The sequence below is a fragment of the Equus przewalskii genome, chromosome 5 (assembly GCF_037783145.1).
Source record: "Equus przewalskii isolate Varuska chromosome 5, EquPr2, whole genome shotgun sequence".
Taxonomy (NCBI): domain Eukaryota; kingdom Metazoa; phylum Chordata; class Mammalia; order Perissodactyla; family Equidae; genus Equus; species Equus przewalskii.
The window spans coordinates 54,861,844-54,867,843 of NC_091835.1; positions in this window are offsets into that span (position 1 = coordinate 54,861,844).

Here is a 6,000-nt window from a genome sequence, read left to right on the forward strand (position 1 = left end):
AACTACCGTCCAAACTTAAGTCTGTGCTTTGATAATGTCCTCACATTTTTTTAATATAAAAAACCCTTTCACTAATATTCCTCTCTATAAAATATCCTTTTTGAAACCACAAGTGCTCAAAACTCCACATTACTCTTGGAATTGCCTAGATAATCTCTAGTAACATTTCTGGAGGGGTAGTTTGTGGGTCACCTGCATCAGAATCACTTGGGATGCCTGTTAAAATGCAAATTCTTGATCCCTTACCTAAACTTTCTGAATCAGAATCTTCTGAAGAAGGCTTCAGAAATTGTCATTTTTAACTTATTTTCCAGTTGTTTACTGGTGAAACATAAGTACAATCATTATTCCTGAGCAATTGGGGGAATATTTCTAAACCGTCACAGAGGTGACTGACTTCATAGAAGGAATGCCTCCATGAACCCCTTTGTGTCTGACCACTTTACTGAGACCAAGAATCTGAACAGGGAATTAGGCTAGCTAACAGAAGCCAAGAAGACACGATGGTAACTAAAGAGCAAAGGGGTAATGAGAGGAATACGTTTTTCTTCATTTGAAGTGTAATTTGAAGAAACACTAAACATGAATATACTAATGGGTTAATTTATAAATATGACTTTGAATGCTGGCTTTAGGAGATTTAAAAAACCCAAAATTTGTACATTAAGAGTCTGTATACTAAGGAAGAACTTCAATATAAAAGTGACAGTGCAGGAGCCAGCCCCATGGCCGAGTGGTTAAGTTCGCGTGCTCTGCTTCAGCAGCCTAGGGTTCGCACATTCTGATCCTGGGCAGAGACCTACACACCATTCGTCAAACCGTGCTGTGGTGGCATCCCACATAGAAGAACTGGAATGACTTGCAACTAGGATATACAACTATGTACTGGGTCTTTGATAAGGAAAAAAAAAAGGAAGATTAGCAACAGATGTTAGCTCAGAGCCAATCTTCCTCACAAAAAAAAAAAAGGAAAGAAAAAAAATGACAGTACAGCAGAGGGATAGTGGAGAAGTTAGGCAAGAGGTTGTCTATCTCTGTGTAGAGAGAAGAGAAAAAGAGGCAAATAGAGGGGTGTGGAGAGCAGCATTTGAAAACAGAAATAACCTTTACACACATTCTTTTTAGCCCAAGGTTAAGTGGTAGTATCCTGTTTTGCAGTTTCAAAATTTGAGTCACAGAGAAGTCCATGAATTGGCAAAGGTCAATCTGTTAGTCAATGGTGGAACCAACCGAAGTCCAGTGGCTCCAAACCCACTGCTTTTTCCACCTAATTATATTGCATTTTCTTTTGTTTCAGGCCTTCCAACTAGTTTTCAGTCCATCTGAGGATACCATATCTGTCCGAGGCAATTTGAATTAATGTGGCAGGGCCTTGGGTAACCACAATAGTATTTCTGAGCCTTTCTTACCAGTTTTTTTCCTTCAGAATAATTACAAACTGCTGTGTTTTAATTACAGTGACTTTTAGGGTGCTCCAGATTTCTTCCAAACAGCCCTCTTTTGTATTTTCTTCCTCTACCTTTTCATCACAGAATCCTAAACTCTCTGTGCCCCAGTGGAATTTGTCTTCAAGAAGAAATACTAACTGATAGAGTCCATCTGAATGGCAGGATGGAGGAGCCCAGAAACAGGCTTTCCTCAATATTAGATGTAAATGCTTTCAGGTAGCTCTTGTTGGGTGAAAGCAGTCTGAAGCACTATTCCTTTCCAAACCATTTGGAGGCAATTTACAGGCAAAAAACAACAAGGTCTACATAAAAGTCATAAGTCTGATTTCCATGTGTCATCTGCATGTTGCACAACTCTGTAAATTATTCATAGAAACAGAAATTGAGAAAAGGAAGCAGCTCTTCAATATGCTGTGATAAAAGAATCACCGAGTATCCCTTAGTTGGCTGATGGTTAGTGTCTACGTTTGTTTATCAAAAAATACACAGATGTAATGGAATGGCTTCTTCTATAATGTGCAAAGAAAATAAATAATTGTATTACTAAGGCATCTGTGCCTTTTCCATAAATAACCAAAGGGTCAGGTGTTTCTCCCTATTGAGTCACCTCCCTATTGTATATTTGGGGAAAAAAGAGATGACTTAAGTTTATATTTGTTTCTGAGTCATTGCCAGTTGCTAATCACCTGAAACATCGTTCGCCCCTCTCCTCCTTGGTGCGTCACTGCCGCCTTTCAGAGGATTCCAGAGAACAGACCATGGTCAAAAGGGGAGTGGTGGAACACAGGATGGGCCTCACTTCTCTTGATAATTCTGTCATTTTGTCTTTTTTTAGAAAACCACTTTATTGAGGTATGATTGACATGTAAAAAGGTGTACACATTTAATAGATACAACCTGAGGAGCTTGGAGATATGTATACACCCATGAAACCATCACCACCATCAAGGCAATAACATATCCATCACCTCCCAAAGTTTTTTCTCACTCCCTTTATAAAAATAACCATAATAATATATTGTTGTTGTATTGATACAAATATAATAATTAATATAAGTACATTTAATATGTTAATAATATTACTATTATTTTGTGGTAAGAACAGTTAACATAAGATCTGTTCTCTTAGAAAATTTTAAGTATACAATACAGTATTGTTAGCTATAGGCACTATGCTTTATAGATCCAGAACTACTTTATCACACATAACTGAAACTTTGTACCCTTTCACTATCACCTTCCCATAGCCCCAGGCCCCCAGCCCCTGGCAATCACCATTGTGCCCTCTGCTTCCACGAGTTTGACTATTTTAGAATCCACATATAAGTGAGATCATACAGTATTAGTCTTTCTGCATTTGGTTTATTTCGCTTAGCATAATGTCCTCCAGATTGTTGCAAATGGCAGAATTTCCTTCTTTTTGAAGGCTGAATAATATTGTATGTTATATAAATACAACACTTTTTTACACATTCATCCATCAATGGACATTTAGGTTGTTTCCATATCTTGGCTATTGTGAATAATGCTGTAATGAACATGAGAATGCAAGTGTTGCTTTGAAATTCTGATTCCAATTTTTTTGGAAAAGTACCCAGAAGTGGGATTTCTGGATTATCATATGATAGTTCTACTTTTAATTTTTGTGTCATTTCTGTCTTTACTGCCAATTCACAAAGTTATAGACATGCAGCTGGCTGTTCTTAAGCACTAGAGGAAAAAAAGAGAATTATGATATATTGTGGAGAAAAACTTGACCCCAATAAATGGATACTTAATATTTCCATAGTCAAAAAAATTCCAAATTAAGTCTTCACAGGCAGTATACTATAGCCACCTCACTTCCTAACCTTGTTTCTGTGTCCAGTTCTACTTTTCTCTCTAAGAAATAGTGCCCTTCTGTATTTCTCCACCGTTTGAAATTAACACCTACTTTTTGGGAAATTTCACTGATTATCCACAGGGGTTGTCACCTCAGGACTCATCTACTCAGCGTCACATTTTCCAAATTCTAGCCTATTCTTGGGACTACTAAGAATAAGAAAGTAAACACAACTTATCAAAATTTGTGTGGCATGATGAAAGCTATAGTCAGAAGGAAATTTATAGCATTGAATGCATATATCAGAAAAGAAGAAAGATATAAATCAATAATCTAAATTGCACCTTAGGAAAATAGAAAAAGAAGAAATTAACCCCCCCCCCCAAAAGAATTAGAATAGAAATCAATGTAATTGAAAACAGGAAATCAATAGAGAATATCAATGTAATCAAAAGATGGTTCTTTGAAAAGACCAGCAAAATCAATAAGCCTCTAGTCAGGCTAACAAAGAAAACAGAGGACACAAATTGCTAACATTATAAATGAAAGAGGGGACAAGACTAAAGATCCTACGGATCGTAAAAGAATAGTAAAGGACTACTATGAAACTCTATGTCCACAAATTTGATAACCTAGATGAAATAAACCAACTTCTTGAAAGACACAATTTGCAAAAACACAAAGGAGAAATAGACAATCTGAATAGACCTGTATCTATTAAAGTCAATAATTAATAACCTTCCACAACAGAAAGCATCAGACCCAATGAGTTCACTGGTGAATTGCACCAAACATTTAAGGAAGAAATTATACCATTCTCTGTAATCTCTTTCAGGGGGTAGAAGACGAGGGAACACTTCCTAACTCATTCTATGATACCAGCGTGACCCTAATACCAAAAGCAGACAAAGACATTCAAGAAAACTACAAACCAGTATCTATTATGAACATATATGCAAAATCTTCAACAAAATATTGCCAAATCAAATCCAACAGTGCATAAAAAGTATCATACACCACAATCAAGAGAGATTTATCCCAGGTGTACAAGGCCGGTTCAACATTCAAAAATCAATTAATGTAGTCATCATACCAACAAGTTATTGATGATATCAATGTTGATTATATCAATAGATACATAAAAAGCATTTGACAAAATCCAATACCCATTCATGATAAAAACTCTCAGCAAACTAGACATAGAGCAGAACTTCTGCAACTTGGTGAAGAAAACTTAGAGCAACCATCACACTTAATGGTGAGAAACGCAAATCTTTTCAACTGAGGTCAGGTACAAGGCAAAGATGTCCCCTGTCAATCACTCCTTTTCAACATCATACAAGACATCCTTGCTAATGTAATAAGACTAGGAAAGGAAATAAAAGGTCTGCAGATTGGGAAGGAAGACATAAAACTGTCTTTGCAGACTACATGATAGTCTATGTAGAAAATCTGAAACATCCACAAAAAAATTTCTGGAACTAATAAGCAATTGCAACAAGGTTGCAGGATACAAGGTTAATATACAAAGTCAATCCCTTCCCTATATAGTAGCAACAAACAGGTAGAACTTGAAATTAAAATCACAATACAATTTACATTAGCACCTCCAAAAATGAAATACTTCGTACAAATCTAACAAAATATGCACAAGGTCTAATGAGGAAAGCTATGAAACTCTGATGAAAGATATAAGATATCAAAGAACAATTATACGAAGGGAAATATATTCCATGCTCATGGATAGGAAGACTCAGTATTGTCAAGATGTCAGTTCTTCTCAACTTGATTTATAGATTCAACACCATCTCAATAAAGATTTCAGCAAGTTACTTTGTGGATATTGACAATACGATTCTAAAGATCATATGGAAAGACAAAAAATCCTAAATAGCCAATACAATATTGAGAGAGAAAAAGAAAGTTGGAGGACTGATGCTACCACACTTCAAGACTTATTGTAAAGCTTTAGTAATCAGGAGAGTGTGGTATTGATAAAAGAATAGACAGATAGTTAAATAGAACAGAATAGAGAGCCAGAAATAGACCTTCGTAAATACAGTCAACTGATCTTTGACAAAGGAGCAAAGGTAATGCAATTGAGAAAAGACAGCGTCTTCAACAAATGGTGCTTGAACAACTGGACATCTACATGCAAAAAACAAAAAGGAATCTAGACATAGACCTTACCCCTTCACAAAAGTTAACAAAAAGTGTATCATAGACCTTATGTAAAATGCAGAACTAAAAACTCCTAGAAGATAACATAGGAGAAAACCTAGATGACCTTGGGTATGGTGATGACTTTTTGGATATAAGACCACAGGCACAACCCGTGAAAGAAATAATAGATAAGCTAGACTTGATTAAAATTGAAAACTGCTCATCTGAGAAAGGCACCATCTAGAAAATGGGAAGACAAGCCACAGATTGAAAGAAAAAAATTGCAAAAGACACATCTGATAAAGGACTGATATCCAAAATATGTAAAGAACACTTAAAACTCAACAATAAGAAAACAAACAACTCAATTGAAAAGTGATCCAAAGACCTTAACAGATGCCTCACCAAAGAAGATATACAGATGGTAAATAAGCACAGGAAAAGATGCTCCACATCATCTGTCATCAGAGAAATGCATTTTAAAACAACAACAAGATACCCCTACACACCTATTAAAATGGCTAAAATCTGGAACACTGACAAGACCAAATACTACGGAGGACGTGA